Raw genomic sequence first — 16,764 nt, forward strand, 5'->3', positions numbered from 1 at the left:
ATAAAAATACCACCTTCTGGCCTTCCTTGATACGTTAATGAAATCGCCTCTAAAGTCTTCTTTGTTCTTTGCTGGGAAGAACCCACACAGATGAAAGTTCTCATTATGAACTTACAGTTAAATCCCTGGGCGGGTGGGCGCTGTGCTTTGTTTCCCTTCATTCTTGCACAGAGTAGGCATTCATAAAGTGCTTATCAAAGTTAATATCTGTGGGACATTTAACTGTACATGCTTCTGCACCAGTCATCATGGCAGCTGGCCCCCTTTCTAATCTGACTTAGAAGTGATGCAGATTTCTTTCCCCAGAAGAAGCCAATTGCACATTGCTTGAACAAATAGCTAGCATGGGTGTATTCTTTGCTTTGAACATGAAACGGAATTTAACAAGAGGAGAAAAATTCAAATCAGAGGATTCTTCCTCTCGGGGATAACTTTTTTTGGACTGACTCTGACTAATACCACGACTCTCCTAATTTTGGTGAATTTTCTGGTTCGGGTCAGAGCTACTGAATCAGCAGATATTCTGAGTCAGACCCTCGTGGAAACAAACACGTGATATCTGGTGCCAGGCACGTTCTGATGCTCAACGAGAATTTGTAAAATAGATGGCTGCAGGAAGAGTCACACTCAACAAGTGGTTTCTGTCTTCAGGTCTTTCTCTTTCTTTCTTCCCCTACTCCCTTTCTGACTCTTTTTCTTTTCTTTCATCTTCATTCATGCCCCAGTGCTTCCTTAAGACACATGGGCATTTTATGGTCCTGTTGAGCTTGACAGATCACTAACCCTCCAAAGTCCAATGATTTGGTTTCAGAAGACCTACGTTTTCTCCTTTTCTCCACCATTTAAAGAAGTGTGTTGTAATTTCCCCAGCAGAAGTGAAAGTGATCAGGTTTACCCACACGTCTGCGCAGGCAAAGGATGATGGGCCTAGAGAGCAAGAGAAGAGGAAGACGGGACTTTTGAGGGGCGGAGAACAAATTTCATGTACGTTCTGACCACCCAGGGGAAGGAAATAAAAACTTGTGTTCCCGAGCAAGTTTGCTATTGATTATAATTCTTTGTCATCAAGCAGGTGTCAGGAAAAAAAAAATTCATTTTGATTTTTATACATTAATTTTAATAACTAGGACCTCCTCATTTGCCTGAGGAGGAGCTGTACAAGGATGCACAATTTATAGTTAATTTGAAGATGAATAACGTATTAGCATTTTTCTTGCTTCCCCTAAAACACAATACCTAATTTAGCCCAGTGCCGCCATTACCATCCTGCACATGCATTTAGAATGTAAATGAGCGCAATTTTAAGCACATTTGTTATGGTTGAGCAAGAGAGATGTATTAGATGGCCATATTGCTACTGATGATGGTGACTGGCCGGAGCTATCTCATCCCAAGAACATCCACAGCAGAACCAATGATCTTGGCTTTGGACTCCATCAGAAGGTTTTGATCTAGTGCATTCGCTGCTAATCACAGTAGAATCATTCACATGGATTTGTTTCCAGAAAACTTTCTTGGCAAGTCAAATGGCAGAAGTTGCAAAAATGTCATTGTTTTACACAAAATACCTGTGGAAATTACGCCTACAAACAGTTGCCTTATTACCCCATTAGCTGGCCTACACAAAGTGACAGCCAGGTCAAATTGTTCCACAGTGGTAAGAACCATTTTATGGCACATTTGTAACTGTTCTAAAAAAAAAAAAAATCGACGTGAAATAAGTTACCAGAATTAAGTGGTGATGTTTTGCTTAAGAAGTAGAGAAGATGAATAATTCATTAAGAACGTAAGAAGAAACTGCCTCTAAGAAACTTATGATTGTCTCTGTTGAAAGAATGTTTTCAAGGTCTTTATCTATATTGTATGGCTCCAGAGAATGTAGTTTCTTTAGATTTAGTCTTAGTTTCCGTAACACCACTGGTTTGTTTTAATCTTATAGAAACTGTAGGTTTTTATTCATGATCACATTTTCCTCTTTGCTTTGGTTGGTAGGAAACTCACAACCAAATTTACAGACTATCTCTAGTGACTCAACAGAACTTTACGTTGGCATTTCTTTTTCTTTCTTTTTTGTGGGGGGCGGTGAGTGGAGGATGCATTAATTTTATCCTTGGCTTTTTTTTCTTATCCATATTTTCTCTTCACTCTGATTCCTTCAACTGTTTCTTTTCTCTTTGTCTATTATATACATTCTTAAAAGCTGTCATACAAGGAGATGGAGCATGAATATATAAATAAACATGGTCTCATCAAAAATCATCACCCTGGTGTTACTAGTTATCCTATCTTGCTCTCTTTTTAGGACAATAAATTTAGAATGTTGTCTTCCTTCTTGAAGTTATAAAAACAGTTTAATTCTTTTCTGAATCAGTGCATACTGAACTTAGGTTTTCTTCTTAGTCTTTTAAATTAATTTTTGTTCTCCCTTTTTAATCCTTTGCCTCAAAATAAATTAATGTGAACTATGATCTTAGGTTCTATTAGTCATCAACTTGGGGACACACTCCTGCCAAACTGTCAGTGAGTATCATATATAGATAGATAGATAGATGGATAGATAGATAGATAGATAGATAGTTCCAGGAGGGGTGATGAATCTATTCTGATCCATCAGATTCTTTCACTCTGTCTGCCTAGTAACTGTGTCCTTGAATTATTTCTTTATTTTCTAACCAACTTATCTATTTATTATTTGGTCATTTCAAATATTCTCTCTCTCTCTCTCTCTCTCTCTCTCTCTCTCTCTCTCTCTCTGCCCCTCTCTCGCTCTTTCTCTCTCCCTTTCTTCCTTTTCCCCTCCCTCCCTCTGTTTGCCTATCTCTTTCTCTTTTTCTATCCCTCTCTCCCTACCTCCCTCCCTTCCTTTCTCCCTTCCATATATGCTTCCCTAGAAGTTTAAAAGCAACAAAAAAGGTTCATATGTAATCAGCCCATTAAAACATAAATAAAATCCTAGAAACCATAGAAAATGAGGAAGAAATAAGTATGACAAAAGCCTAGTTACAATTACAGTTACAACTCAGTCTGGGCTCTCTCTTAACTCATGAAAGGGGAAAATCTGAATAGATCCTGTAAGTCCTAGTGGGAGACAACTTACACTGGTTGTAAATACAGCTGGACCTGGGGTGGGAGGAGGTAGAAAAGAAGAAGGTTGTGGTGGACACTGGAGATTTATTTGAATCTATAGTGGAATAAAGATAACCAGACCCATATTGGAATCACCCTTTGGATTCCTTCCTTTCTTTCATACCTGACATCCAATCCATGAACAAATTGTGTTATTCTTAAGTTGCAAGACATATCTGGAATCTGCTCTATACTTTCTGCACCTGCTACTGTCACGATGCGAGTCACCATCATCTATCATCTCTTGTCTGGGTTGGCGTAGCCTCGTTTAGTGCTCACTCTGCCCTGCTCTTGAACATGCTGTTTCTTCTCCACCGAGCAGCCAGTGGGATCACGTGAAAATGTGGATCCTGTCCCTCTGCTCAGGCAGCTCCAGTGGTTGCTTTTCTTTTTATCTCACGGACAGCTAGAGCCAAAGTCTTTCCAATGGCCTACTTGACCCCACACAACCTGATCCCCCGACCTCTCTGAGCTCTCCTCATCCCTGCTGGTGTGTCGGCCATGCCTCCTGACTGTCAGTGCTCAGACCTGCTCCCTTTGCCTACAGAGATCCCTCAGATACACCCATGTCTCACTCCTTAACTCTCTCAGGTCTTTGCTCAAGTGTTTTGTCACCAGAGAGACCATCTTACTTGAAATACGTATCATTCTACCTAAAGGTAAGTCTCCTCTACTACCCTGGCCGTCTCTACATCCTTGCTTTATTTTGCTCCATAGCACTTATTGCTACCTAATATAAAATACTATATATTATCATACCAATGGATTTATTATCTATTCCTGTCCCCTCCAAACCCCTTTCCCCATTAGAGTGCAAATTCTGTGAGGGCAGGATTTTTTTTTTTTAAAATGTGTTGTTTATGCTTATGTCCAACATCTAAAACAGTGCCAGATGGGTAGGTAGCTCAATAAATATGGATAAAACTAAATACTCTGGCCTCACTGGCACAAATTCTAAACAGCTAAGCTAATGTAACAGAGTGCCACCTAAAATCAAGAGAATGAAACAAGGTCCCCATTGCCAAGGTAAAATAGAAAATTAAAGCAACAACCAGTTAATTAGGGCAAAGGGATTTTCTTTTTTTTCCTTTCTCCCTTCCATTCTTTAATGTTATAGGATCATATAGAATCATGGGACTGAAAGGAAATCTGAGCTGTCACGCAATCCAGCCTCCTGACTGCAAGAACAAGAGGGCACACTTAAATCATGCGAAAGGGGATCTCTTTTGTGTTTCTGGGCATTTGGAGAGATGCTTTGGTTTTCTAGTCATTCACAATTGTTCCTTTTGACGTTCAACAACTCACCATCCGCTTCCCTTCTTAGGAAAAATTCATATCTCTACCTTAAATCACACTCACTGAAATGAAAAGCCAACAGTGATGACATCAACCTCCTGCTTCTCTTTATCTATGACCATCAGGTCTCAAACAGCAAGAGAAAAAAGTACAGTGTCCCTCAGGTGTCTACGGCAAAAAATAAAAATTCTACCGAACGGCACTAAAGACTTTAGCCTTTTCCTAAGGTATCTTAAGTAATTTCCTTTGACGTACATTATTTTTGTATCATAAGATACAAACTTTCCTTTAATTTTTTTTTAATAGGAAGGAACTGCTAGCTCATTTGTATTTTTAAAGTTTACACATTTCTGTTACGGCAATGTGCTACAATTTAAAAAATCACGCGGGGTAAGATTTTCTGATCTAGCAGAAGGTTCATTTTTTGGCTTATAATATTATTTATGTTGGATATTGCTTGAAGTCAGTTCAAACCAATAGCAAGTTGCCAGTGAAACAAAAAAGTGTGAGAGAAGGCAGGTTAGACTGGAATCAGGAGACCTGGCTGGAATCTGGTTCTCTTTCTGCTATGAATCGCTGTGTGAGCTTGAGGCAAGTTACTCAACCTTTCTGGGCTTGAGTTTTTCTTCCTGTAAGAGGACACTTAAAGGGATTCTGTATTCTCTTTCATCCCTAGGATTTCTGATTCTTGTATAGTTGAAATGGATTTAGTCTTAAATTTTTTTTTTTTACTTTTGATTTTCTCTTTTCTCCCTCCCTCCTTCCGTTCTTTCCTTCCTCCCATCCATCCATCCTTATATTTTGATTCTCTACTTTTTTCTTTCCTTCTATTCTTTCTCATTTATTCTTACCTTTCCTTTTGCTTTCAATAACTCTTTCCTACTTTTTTCTTTATCTTTTTACTTGTCCTATTTCCTTCCTTTTCTTTTCTTTTTCTTTTATTCTTTCCTTTTCTTTACTCTTTTTTTCTCTCCCTCCTTTCCCGCTCCCCCTCCCGTTCTTTCTTTCATTCTTTCCCTCAGCAGCAAATCACTTGACATTTCAACAAATCCATAAAGTAGCAGTGGTTTTATGGGCTGGTGTTAACACCTATTATGACCAGCCAGGCGTTGTGAGCTGATGTGAGTGCAGATAGAGTGGCCTTAAGGCCTTGCATGGAAAGTGGCCAAGTCCGCACATGGCTATTACTTAATGATGCCCAGAGACCAACAGGAAGCCGTCTGCAAATTGCCTCACAAATTATACAGTGGCTCCCTGCCTTCTTGTTATTGGCATGAAATAGATTTTGTAGAACTAGGTTTGACAGCCGAAATCTTTCCCTGTCATAGGAAGCATCGAAACTGCCTTTTTACACGTAAAAATGAAAAATAAATCTCAACAGAAAATGCCATAAACAAAGTATAAACAACAAAAGGGAAATAGTTATAATATAGGGACAATCAAAGGTCTAATTTCTATAATATATAAAACATTCTTACAAATTGTTTCTATGTACACATATATTTCAATATGACATGGCAGATTTTATGAACAGATAATTCACACAGAATGAAATAAAGATGGCCAACACACATAAGATGCTAAACTTCAACAATTAAATTCAGTATGAAAAGGTCATTTGTTGAAGAAAATTTGTTATTTTTAACAAGGTATAATACTTTATATTGGCCTGGAGAATAATATTACTGTATATTTTCTCTTCCTTAACTTTTAATCTTACTATGTATACCTTTAAAAGTGACTTTAAAAATACTTCCTCCCAATAAACAATTTTGCCAAATAACATTCCCTTCCTGTTCTCTTAAAAGCCTAGGTTATAAAGAAATTGGAGGGTAGTTTCCTGAGTCATGTTTTATTTCATCCCAGTTCTTCAGACTGGGTCACCAATTATCCTTCCCATTTTCCCATCCCTACTAAAATACTCAGAATTTGAAGTATCATTCCCATTTTTCAAATGTAAGTTTTAAAACTTAACAAAACTGGAAGGAATCAGGCCATCTTTGAGATCCCCTTTACTTTTATCTCTTAGTCAGTGCAATGAAAAGCTAAGATCACAAGATTTGAAGTCAAACTGAACCTGGGTTTAATCTTAGCTCTGATATGTAGAACTATGTATCCTTGGATAAGTTATTTATTCTTCTCTTTAAAAAATTAAAAAAAAATTTTTGTATTAGTTTCAGGTGTACAAAACAGCATAATTAGACATTTACACCCCTCACAAAGTGATAACCCCCCCAAGTCTACTACCCCTCTGACATCATACATAGCTCTTACAATACCATTGACTATATTCCCTATGCTGTACTTTACATTATTTTCTTGAGCCTCAGTTTTCTCATCTATAAAATAGGATTAATACCAGCACCTCTTTCATAAGGTTGTGGTGAGGCTTGAGTGATAAAATGCATGTGCAGTACTTAGCAGATGACATAACATAGGACCAAATAAATAAACTGCTGAGGTAATGAGCGTGATGATGATGGTGATGAAGGTGATGGAGAGGAGGAGGAGGATGGCAGCTTAAGAAAGGAAGAGAACTGGTCATAACTATGAGGAGAACTCCATACACTATCTACACATTTAGAAAGAAAAGGTAGAATCTCACCTACATGCTAAGAAAACAACTTTGCCACTCGTTCATGGTTTGAATCTAAGTCCCTTGAAATCCTACTGAGTCAGTATAATACAGAATATTATCTCATTCTGGTGAATAGCCAAGCTGTAAGATCTTTCACAAATTTGAATACAGTAGAATGAGGGAAACAGATCAGAAAAGAGAGTGACAACAGTCAGATCATTAGGGAAGGGAAACATACATCCAGATCTAGGTATAATTTTGACACAATATGGGTCAACATCTAATAATATTCCAAAGATGGTCAGTGTAACCTTGACAGCCTTGCTGACGCAGGCACTGAAATAATAACAGATTCACAGAGAGACACAGGAGAAAATCTGGGCCATTTTCTTGGTTATAGAAACCTAGGTGGCTCATAGCTTTCACCTTGTAGAAAATTTGCTGTATTTTGTAAGCCGAAATCTTCTTTTACTTAATCAACAGACATCTGTTAAACCTTTGTAATATGCCAAGACACTGGGCGAGGCTTTGGGGTTATAGAGATATTCTTTGCCCATAAGAAACTTCTCAGGAAGGACATGCCAATTTATACTCAACTAGGATGCAAATTACTCCATACAATAACGTGGCAAGCTATGGCTTAGGGCCATTTTATTGGTTGAGAAAACTGAGGCTCAGAGAAAATACAACTGGAAAGGGTCAGGGCTAAGATTTAAACTTTACTCTGCCTAGGTTCAATACTCATGCTTAGAGAGACAAAAAAGGAGTGATTTCTTTTGATTGGGATAATGCTAAGAGTAAGAGTAAGAATAGGTTAGGTTTTGCTGCAGTAGCAAATACTCTCCAAATCTCAGTGGCCTATCACAACAACAACATTTTATTTCTTTTTTTAAAAGATTTTATTGGGGAAGGGGAACAGGACTTTATTGGGCAACAGTGTGTACTTCCAGGCCTTTTTTCCAAGTCAAGTTGTTGTCCTTTCAATCTTAGTTGTGGAGGGCGCAGCTCAGCTCCAGGTCCAGTTGCTGTTACTAGTTGCAGGGGGCGCAGCCCACCGTCCCTTGGGGGAGTTGAACCAGCAACCTTGTGGTTGAGAGGACGCGCTCCAACCAACTGAGCCTTCCGGGAGGCAGCTCAGCTCAAGGTGCCGTGATCAATTTTAGTTGCTGGGGGCAGAGCCCACCATCCCTTGTGCGGGGAGTTGAACCGGCAACCTCGTGGTTGAGAGCCCACTGGCCCATGTGGGAATCGAACCGGCAGCCTTCGGAGTTAGGAGCACGGAGCTCTAACCGCCTGAGCCACCGGGCCGGCCCAACATTTTATTTCTTGATCATGCTTCCTGATCATATAGGTTGAACTGCTTTGTATAGTCACTGAGTTCCATTGTTTACAGCAGGTGATCTCCTCGTTGCTGTGGCAGAGAAAGATGGCATGGAGACTCACTGAATGCTGGCTCTTAAGTGTCACTTCCAGGTGCAGCTCACTGGCCAGACCTTACGACATGGCCTTTCCCAGGATTGGGACTAGGGTGAGAGCGGTGAAGCACCTAATGTAAAATGTAAGGAGGCATTGCCTGTTAGGGTTATGCAAGCACAGGATTGGCACTTGGGTGACTCTGAGAGCCAGTGTTTTTTACCTTATGTTTTTTACCTGAGGCAACTTATTGGTCACACCTTAGTTCTGGCCCTGGCCCCACCTCACAGGAAGGGGGGCACCTGTCATAAATAAAGGAAATGTAATGTTTCTCGTACTTAGGAGTGAGAGGTAAGGCGGGTATTAGTAAGGTGGATATAAGTACTAGGAATGTCTAGTTACCTGGGTTTGAAACCTCAGCCTCATCTGTGACATTGCCTTCTTGTCCTTTCTCCCCACCTACTGATCTAGGCAGTCACCAACCCTTGTGATTTTAACACTTTAACAAAAGTGTTAATATGTCAGCTACTCGCTATGTGTCAGATATTGTATATGCAGGCTTATGCTCATCAATTCATTTATTCATTCTTTACAACAGTCCTATGAAGAAGCTCCTATTACTAATCTAATTTTTAAATGAGCAAACTGAGGCTTGGGGAAGTGGAATAACCTTTCCCAGGTCATCGTTTATAAGAGATAAAGTCCCCACTTATCTGCAGATTTGCTTTCTGTGGTTAACCATGGTCTGAAAATATGAAATGGAAAATTCCAGAAATAAACAAGTCATAAGTTTTAAATTGCACACCATTCTGAGTAGCATGATGAAATCTCATTCTATCCCCCCCGGGATGTGAATCATCTCTTTGTCCGGAGTATCCACTCTGTATACACTACCCGCCCATTAGTCACTTAGTAGCCATCTCGGTTATCAGATCAGTTATTAGAGAGAGAGAGAGAGAGAGAGAGAGAGAGAGAGAGAGAGAGAGAGACCGACCACAATCACATTACTTTTATTATAGTATACTGTTATAATTGTTCCATTTTATTATGAGTTATTGTTGTTAATCTCTTACTGTGCTTAATTTATGAATTAAACTTTATCATAGGTATGTATGCCTAGGAAAAACATATTATATACAGGCTTGGTACTGTCTGTGGTTTCAGGCATCTACTGGGGGTCTTGGAACATATGCCCCACAGATAAGAGGCGACTAGTGTACAAAGCTTTTCCTCCACTAAAAGTCTCAACTATATGCCATCCATCCTTGTGACACTCATTTTGTATCCCAAATTTATTAACAAGGGTGTGGCTAGATCAGCCCAACCCATGAGATAGCTGGAGCAAAGCATACTGACTTGCAACTGGTAGGAAATACATATAGGCATCATGGCCAATGATTTCAAGCTTATGCCACTGATAAAAGGTGATAGGATTTTCTTGCTGTAGTTTTGTTTTAGGTTTCCATATGAAAATTCAGTGCCACCTGTTATTAGCAGATCTAGGATATAGAATGAGGGTCAAGAAGTCTTTACTAATCATATGATTAGGGCAACTCCCCTCCTCTGAGTTTTGCCAGCTATCAAATAAGGAGGCTGAATCAGATCCCCTCAGGCCACCTCCAGTATTGACCATACAAAATTCTGTGTGGATGGCAGAGTTAGGTAAGATCAAAAAGAAGGAAAATATTTTTAAAAACATAAAAATATTCTCTAGCAAAGCTGAAAACACTGCTATCTCAAATAAAATATACAGTGCCTGACTGCACACTGGTGCACATTTATCCTAATATTTCAACACATTCCCTAAGAAGACAAAAATGTAACATAAACTGAAGAGAGAGCAGCAGTTTCCCATGTTAATTTACAGTGACTGAGTTTTCTTCTGTCGAAAGGTTATTTGGGGTTTGTTGTGCAGAAAATATAGAATGAGTGTGAAAGGAGCTTAAAGTTTGACTCCTCTCGAGGGCACATGGCAAATCACAAATGGCTGAAATGCTGAGAGACTGTGAAGACAGAGACCATAATGTTCTTTACAGAGGAACTGGGGGAGAACTAATTCCCTTAATGAAGGAGGAGGAGCATTTTGAAGTCGTCATTAAAAATAAAGTCATATGCACCAGTGCTCACAAAAAACTTTTTACATTGTGTGTGTGTGTGTGTGTGTGTGTGTGTGTGTGTGTGTGTAAACATCTGGCCAAAACATGTTGAGAAAAAAGAAAACTTTTCTGTTTTGTGCAGCAGGATCTTGCTGTGAAGAGATGAAAACTTGAGCTAATTACCGGATGTCTGGAAAAAAAAAGGGCTAGCTTTATATTTTTGACCCACTTTTCTGCCTAACTGTCTAATGTAAAAAGCAGTGCTATGAAGTGGGAAATAAATATGGGGTAGGAAACAATTAATGATATCTAATATATAATACTGCACCCTTAAATAAAGGTTATTTAAATAGCATTCAATTTTTACTTTTGTTTTGCTTTTATAAGTGCACCAAAAGAAAAACAGACAACTCTGAGACCTGCAGGAAAAGGCCACAAAACTCTACATTTCCTTATATGTAAAATGGTGCACTTTTTCTTAAGACTGTCCCAGCTAATTGTCCTAATACATATTTTCAAATTTAGTTTTGCATTTATTTTAACATCATGAAACTCTTTTGAAATCTCTTTTCTCAGTGTCTTTTAGCTCCTTTTTCTTTTCCCTATACTCCTATCTCTATTTCATTACTTTTCCCTTTGGCCTGAAAAAAAAAAACCAAACAAACAAATGAAAAACCAAAAAAAAACAAAACAGAAAAGTTGGGCACAGCCTGGTCCCAATCTCTCTTGGAGCATCCTGTGTAACTCTGCCAAGACTCTAATAATCATAGCCAGCCAGGAGGGTAAGACCATCCCCAGCCATTTAACAAGTCTTATAGACAATTACCCATTCTAAAAGGATTAGGATTTAATCTAGGCAGTATGACACTTAATCCCATTGTATTCTTCCTGTAGGAATAAGATGCTTAAAATCACCCAGAGGGGAATTTTCTGAAAGTCTTCTCAGGATGATTGAATGAAAAGGACTCTCCCTCCCAATGCAATTCATAGAATTTGGGTAAATATATTTTTAAAATTCTTTATAAAGAGGTAGGACAGTCATTATCTATCTCCTAGTTGTGTGACATCACTTACACTGTCAAGTACCTGGCTGAGCCTGGTGGGCTTGGGGACTCAGGGAAGCTGGCTCCTGTAACCCAGTCTCCCGGGGATCATGCTGTACCTTGCCCATATCCCTTCCAATGGTCCACCATCATCTGTCTAGTACAACAGCTCTCTGTCACAACTCAGCTCTTTTCTGACAGAACCAGAAATCTAAAAACTATTTGGAGAATGTGTCACCTTTATTGTTCAACAGTGACATTCTCCTCTCTAGATTACCACATTCCCCACCACTCCCTATTATCTCTAAAACTGAGACAATGGCATCTGTCATTGATTGTTATTCATGTACTGTTGGGGTTCTTAAAGCAGATAATTATTTCTCTATAACTAAATGTCTATCAGAAGTGAAAAAATTCAAGAGACCAAAAAGATGTGTGGTTTTTCTGGCCCCGGCCTGTTCCCTGTGAATTTTTGATTTGCAATCTTTGTTTCTTTGTTTCTTTTCTTTTTTTTTTTTAAAGGAGGGCACAGCTCACAGTGGCCCATGAAGGGATCAAACCAACAACCTTGGTGTTATTAGCACCACACTCTAGCCAACTGAGCTAACCGGCCACCCTTGATTTGCAATCTTTGTAATAGGACTGTCATCTCCATGAGGGCTGTGGCTGCATCTGTTTTTATTCATCATTGCTCCTTCTCCCAGACCGTAGAAGATGCTCCAAAATATAAGCTGTTAAGCATAGAAATGGATGCATTTACTTTAGCCATGCATTGTTCTAGGTGGCTTGACTATAGATATAAATAAGACACAGCTCTTGCCATCAAAGTCTGATAAAGGACCAATCTTTCCAACGTGCTGTTGGCTTTAAGCAAAGCCATGGAAATGGAAGTTCCCGTCAAAGCTGTGGTTTAGGGCTTCTCAAGGAAACTCTCCTCCCAAATGTCTCTCCCATTAGCCAGGCAGCGTATGGTATTTTCTGCATTTATTAACGATAATAGCAGCAATGGCAAACATAATTTATGGGTGCTTACCCTCTGTTGGACACTTGTTTGTACAAAGTGCCTTGCATATATTCTATAATTCTCACAATCCCCATCCCCCAGACAGTAGATGTTAGGATCATCTTATTGACGAGGAAAGAGGCTCAGAGAGGTTATGTGCCCTAGTTGGTATACCACCTACAAGGCTACTACATGGAGGTAGTTGCTTTCAGCCCTGGTTTGTTGTATTTCAAAGACCAGCTCCGTAACCATGCTCTGGTCTGCCTTTTATTCCTTCCTTGAGGATAGGATAATTTCGTCAGGAGAGGGCAACATATTGACAGGTATTACTTGGTCTGACTCTGTCACTTATGGAAAACAAAATTGGGTACCTTTTGATTTGATTCTTCCAACCATTTATTGATATGAAGCCAAGTATTGTATCCCTACTGGTTGGGGGACTTGGGACTCCCCGTAGGTCACACAGACTATAAGAGGCAGACTGCTTGTCTGACTGGATCACCATACAGTATTCTTTCTGCTGTAAGGGGAAAGAAGCCTCCAGGATTTCAGAATGTCATTTTCTGTTCCATGTTTTCACTGAAAAATGGGACTCTATGAATCATTTTTGCACCTGGTCCAAAGTGGTTTAAGGAGAACAAATTGATGATTGGAAAATATATATGACCAAAGAAGTCAGTGACAGTCTTGCCTCATCTAGGTCTGCCTTTGTGAAGGGTAAGGAGAGTCCCTGCCTGCCGGCCTCTATCACCTTCTAGAACAGTGGTCCTCAGCAGGGGTGATTTTGCCCCCTAGGGACACTTGACAATGCTGGGACACATTTTTCATTGTTATAACTAGGGCTGGATAGATCCACTGGCATATAGTGGATAGAGGCCAGAGAGGCTATTAAATATCCTGCAATGCACAGGACGGTCCCCAACAACAAAGATTATCTGATCCAAAAAACCCTGCGTCAGAGCAATGTTCTACCTATTCCTTAAGGAAAATCCTTATTCCTCAAAAAGTATAGAAAAACCAGACAATTTAACAGCCAGGATATCTAAATTAATCATATAAAACATCATGTGTAGCACCATTGAAGAGAAGGGAGATGTTTCACTTATTTATCTGAACATGATGTTCAGTACGTTTCTCTCTCTCCCAAACAGGAAAGACATGTGTAGTATCCTAAATAAAAAAACCCCAAAACAAAAAAAAAAACACACAATATTTTGAAAACAAATTATTATATAACAACTAATAAAATATCAATTGCGGTCCTTTTTCTCTCTCAATAACCTATAACAAAACAGAGTAATGCAGCTAAAGTTTAAAACAGTCAGTGAAAAAGACCAAGTGTCTGGATGGGGTGGGGCAGGGAGGCGGCATGAGGATAGGGTTGATTAGAGGTTTTTCAAGGCGGTGATTCTTAAATTGAGATCCATAGGATTAATGAGTATCTGGGGAAAACGCGTTCCAGGCACGAACAGCTAGCTACCTCATAGCTTCTGCTTGCTTATACTTTCGGCTCAAATGTAAATTTATCTTGCATACAGGTCTTCATGTCTTTTCAGCTCCTGCTACTTCTGCTGATGGACTTATTCTCTAATTGTTCTGCCTTCACATTCATAAGGGAGGGAAGATGATTAGGTCAGTTCATCTATTCACTTTTGGCTTGTATGACGTTTGAGTTACTCCTGTTTCTGCAACTGGAGTCAAATTTCTTATTGGGCAGCAGCCAGGGTCCCCAGATAACCATGCTCTGCATGTTCTGGACGTCTTTCTGGCCATCGCCACATGACAATCCCTCCTTCATGTGGACAGAGTGAGGTTTTGGACCTCAGGGTAATGCAACACTTGGATGATTCCATTGTTATATATAATTTACCCTAGTTACAACGAGAGGCAGAAAGGAAAGCATGAGATATTCTTCGACATCTTTATATCTTTCTCTATATAAATCATTTTGGAAACCCCCACCCCCCACCTACAATTTCCAATGTAGACGGACCTCTCTATCTGTGCTTCCTAAAACAGGGTATGGTCTTGTTTGGCCTTCTCGAACAATTCAAGAAAGAAACTTATAAGCAGAACCCAAGAAAACAGTATGGATAATATTATTACTTAATATTATCTTCAGTATATGAAAAAAAAAACTTTATTGAAAAACACTTTTGGATGATCTCTGTCTTTTAGAGATCAGAATCTTTCATCCAACTCTTTTAAAAGAATTAATTACTTAGTTTAGGTTTAACGAGAAAGGACTCTCTTACTTTAGGCCATGAATTACCCTAAAACAGAGAAGGATGCCATCTGATACTTCTTTTGTATTCACCAAATGCAAAGCAGGGGGTTGAATAAAAGGTGATACCTGAGAAGATTACTCCACAAATGTTTTTTAATGAGCAAAGGAGGGAGAGCATTAAGTCTTAGCGCTGCCTAACTCTTTGGAATCTCATTACCATTCTCTCCCAGAACATTTTTTTTCATTCTTCTGTTGTAGCACCTATCATCACCATCATCAGTACTATTATCCTTTCATCATCATTGCCAACACTCATTTTGAGTTCTGTGCCAGGGGTTGTTATCAAAGTTGGCCTTAGCTAGCTTTTAGAAAGTTGACTGTCTCTGTCATTCATTTGTTCGTCCATCCATCCATCCATCCATCCATCCATCCATCCATCCAACCATCTATCTATCCATCCAAACATCCAGCCCTTTAAATAAGAGAGTCTTGGTCCCCAACCTAATATTTAAAGTCTATTAGCACCATTTTGACCATAGACAACTACTTCATGGTTTGAATTCTTAAATCATATATAAGTGGGAGAATGGGGTAGAGTGCAGGACAGGTGAAAGCGTGTTTGTGTGGGTATGAATTTCAGTACACATAGTAACTAAGGGTACAGATTTATTCAGCAGCTACTTTTGAATAATAAATATGTAAAACTATTCTAAAGATTTGCAAGACTTCTCTTGGGAAAACCCCAAGGTCTTGACCAAAGACCTTTTATGAGAAGCCACAAATATTAAAAGCCACTTATCTAAAGGAGAGCACACACAGAAAAGAAAAGGTAACATTGAGAAATAGGAAAATACTGAGAAATAAGGAAGAACTTTAATGAAGAGGAAGTACAATGGGAAGGGGACAAGCAAAACCTATCAAGCTTAAAAAAATTAGTGTAACTGTCTTACTTTTTTGCCAAGCATAGTTTCAGGCATTGAGGCAGAAAGTCGGAGTCCAGGAGGGGGAAGAATCCTGACTCTGGCTCTAAAGAATTCCTTGCAGTTCCTTAGACTCTCTGCACTGCCCCACTTTTCACCCTCCCACCCCTGGCCACCAGCAGCACTAACTCTGATTCTTTATGAAAGCCTCCTCGATGTATAAGGCAGTATAAGGCATCACCTCATTTCTGCACCCACAAATCCCACCCTATTCATCCTTCTTTCAAGGATTAATTGTTTTATTACATGTTATTTACTTGTCTGGATCCTAAACCTGGCTGTGGTCTTATGGGGCAGACATTTTGCTTAGGTCATCTTTTAATTTCTAGAGGCTGGCATAGATACCTTGCTGACACTTAATAAACATTTGAGAAATGGAGGAGGAATAAAGGAGAAGTTGGTGACTCTATTGGAAGATAGAAAGACACATTAAAGTGAGACTTTAGACATTCATTCATTCATTCAGGTAACCAACCAACAAATACTGGTATTTACTAAATGTCAATCACTGGATAAGACATGATCCTGGTCCCTGAGGGCTGATTTCTCTCTTATGGGATTCAGACTCATCAATAGGCAAGTAAGATGTAACCTGATACAAAGAGGTAGATCGTGGTGATGGCCGTACACACTGTGAATGTAATTAATGCTGCTGAATTGTATACTTAGTAATGGTTAAAATGGCAAATTTTATTTTATATATATTTTATAAAATAAAAAACTTAAAAGTGTATATACATGCTAAACTTACACGAAAATCCAATGATAGGCAACCTGATTTATAGTCCTGGAAATGAGAGGGTATGTGCTTGGGATTGTGGGATTTTTATTGGGAAGGGGTAGGGAAAATCTTTTGGAGAAGAAGAAATGTTTTATATGTTGTTTGGGTTGGTGACTACATGGATATATACAATTGTCAAAACTCATCAAACCAAACATTTAAGATCTATGCTTTTAATTGTGAACTAGTTATTTTTCAATTAAAACGTTAAGCAATTTTTT

Source organism: Rhinolophus ferrumequinum, chromosome 24 (assembly GCF_004115265.2).
Source record: "Rhinolophus ferrumequinum isolate MPI-CBG mRhiFer1 chromosome 24, mRhiFer1_v1.p, whole genome shotgun sequence".
NCBI classification, from domain to species: domain Eukaryota; kingdom Metazoa; phylum Chordata; class Mammalia; order Chiroptera; family Rhinolophidae; genus Rhinolophus; species Rhinolophus ferrumequinum.